Source organism: Mandrillus leucophaeus, unplaced genomic scaffold, assembly GCF_000951045.1.
Source record: "Mandrillus leucophaeus isolate KB7577 unplaced genomic scaffold, Mleu.le_1.0 Scaffold1759, whole genome shotgun sequence".
Lineage (NCBI taxonomy): Eukaryota > Metazoa > Chordata > Mammalia > Primates > Cercopithecidae > Mandrillus > Mandrillus leucophaeus.
Window position 1 is genome coordinate 44,127 of NW_012101764.1, and position 2,888 is coordinate 47,014.

A 2,888-nucleotide genomic window follows, 5' to 3' on the forward strand; every position below is an offset into this window, starting at 1 on the left:
GGGGGAGATGTTAGGATTGGGGATGGTATAATTGATGTTTGAAGTCACGAGAAAGGAATAATGGGGAGGAACCTCTTCAGAAAAAAATCACATTTATGCATTAGAAATGACGATGTGGTCTTCTAATTGAGTCTTTGATGCCCTTTCTACTTAAAGCCAACACTGAGAATTTACCACTTCAAACAGTTCTAGTAGAGTGATGGTAGTGTTCTCTTAAATGTCTGCTGTCAGGAACTCAATCCATTCATGGCAAGCATCACATGTTCTTAGAATAACTAGCAGTATACAATCTGTAATAACGGAACAGAATCAAGGAAAGAGGACTGAGTAGAGAGTGAAGAGTCATTAACCTCTCTTCCCACCAGCTAAGCTTGAATTAGTCCAAATGCACAGTCAGTTCTTTGATGGATTTTCCTGTTTATACTTTTTTTGTTTGTTCTTTTTGGCATAGCATAATTCGCCTCAATTAAAGCATGGTAACACTTGTAAAGAAAGGTATACTCATCTTCCTAATTCAACCTGAAATGTGTTTATTCTTTTTTAACCTCTCTTAGCATTTAGGATTATTTCTTAAAAATAAGAAAATGTGATACTAAGCTACATATGCCATGCACAAAGCACCTGGCTAGATGATACTCAACAAAATGTGCACATAGGTTAAAAACTGAGAAAACATCTAGCAAGATATTCCAAAATCTGACAACTTATACAGTGTGTAATAGGAACACAATTTAGTATTAGTGATTTTAATATTATGGATGGTGATATGGTTGTTTCTGTGTCCCCACCCAAATCTCATCTTGAATTCTAATCCCTATAATCCCATAACCCCCATGTGTCAAGGGAGAGACATGTGGAGGTAATTGAGCCATGGGGGTGGTTTCCCTCATGCTGTTCTTGGGATAGTGAGTTACATCTCACGAGGTCTGATGGTTTTATAAAAGGCTCTCCCCACTTTATTCAGCACTTCTCCTTTCTGCTGCCTTGTAAAGAAGGTGCCTTGATTCCCCTTCACCTTCTGCCATGATTGTAAGTTTCCTGAGGCCTTCCCAACTATGCTGACCTGTGAGTCAATTAAACCTCTTCATAAATTACCCAGCATCTGGCAGTTCTTTATAGCAGTGTGAAAATGAACTAACAAAGATGGATTTTAAAATCTGGGCAATAAGTGGACATTTTGATTTTCTCTAATGGTCAATTACAGGCAAGTAGATTTGTAAGACTTTTATGTGTTTTTCTTGGTGCTCCAAGATTAGGATTAAGTTACAGGTTCAGCTTTATGTTGCAGAAGAATACATAAAGCAGGGGAAATACTGAAAGACTTATGGTATCAACACAAATATGCCATTGCCCAAAATGTGTTTGTGTAGACTAAAGGTTGCATTGTAAACTGGATGTTACAGTATTCCTGTTGAATTACTGAGCAAGGCTGTATGCTAGAGGGAAACCAGAAAAAAATTCCTGGGTTTTAAATGTTGTCCTTCCATTGACAAACTCTATGACCTTGGACATCTTATACCTTAAAAGCTGGAAACAAAGAGAATCTCAAACATCATGCACAGGGCTGGGTACATAATGGGTTCTATTTAAAAAAATAGCTGTTATTGGTGGGCGAGGTGGCTCATGCCTGTAATCCCAGCACTTTGGGAGGTTGAGGCAGGTGGATCACCTGACGTCAGGAGATCAAGACAAGCCTAACCAACATGGCGAAACCCCGTCTCTACTAAAAATACAAAAATTAGCCAGGCGTGGTGATGCATGCCTGCAATCCCAGCTATTTGGGAGGCTGAGGCAGGAGAATTGGTTGAATCTGGGAGGCAGAGGTTGTAGTGAGCCAAGATTGTAACGTTGCACTCCAGACTGGGCAATGGAGTGAGACTCCGACTCATGAAAAAAATAAAAATAAAAACAAAAAAAGCTGTTATTACAGTTGGTCATTTAAATTGAAAGCACCAGGTAACAAACTGCTGAATTGAGTCACACATGGTAACAACACGAGACAACAAATACAAATATCATGTTCTAAGAGGGGTGCCACATAAAGACACATTTTATATATGATCCATACCGGTCACATTATGTCTTGGGTGCACAGACATGTACCATATAACTTCTATAAATGATCAACCATTTTGTACACCATTTTCCCATAGCATTTGTTATAGCCATATGTTTCTAAGTAAGCTCAGTTTGTCTTAGATCTAAAGAAACTTGTTCTAGGGAAAGTCATTAAAGTCTTCTCTAAAATCAAAACAAATTTCCAAAATAATTTTCCGTGTTCTGAAACTAAAGGCCAAGTAAATCATGCAACAACTTTTCAGTAGCTCCAAATTCTCAATAGTCACTGCACTATGTTAAAGCCATCCTGTCCCTCACAATGGTAGGTATTCGGCTATTAAAATCTGAATCAGAGTTGCCTCCTTAGTGCAGGAGGCAGTACGTCAGTCTCATAAAATCTTAATTTGAAAATGTATTTGTCATAACCACAATATTGTTTACCATTGCAACAACTATTATTTCAGGAAGGCTATTTGCAGAACACATTTGACATATATTACTCTAGAGAAAAGAGGAAAATAATTTGGGGGATGGCAAAGTAAAAGTAAAATCATTTCTTTAATATATGGTGAGAAGAGTCGTATACACACATACATGCTTCTAATATATGATAGAGAAGTATCTAATTTAATCTGGGAGCATAGTAAAGTGGCAGGTTCTGTTCTTAGGAGACACCTCCTGCCTGTAGTGGAATACATCAGTCCATCTGTCCTCCATCTCCAACCATGCAGGTATGTCTGGTTCATTGATTGACTGCACAACAAATAAGAATCTGATCTGCCTCATTAACAATTCCTGCTGTTTACGGCAGGTGTCAGTGCTTTATGAAG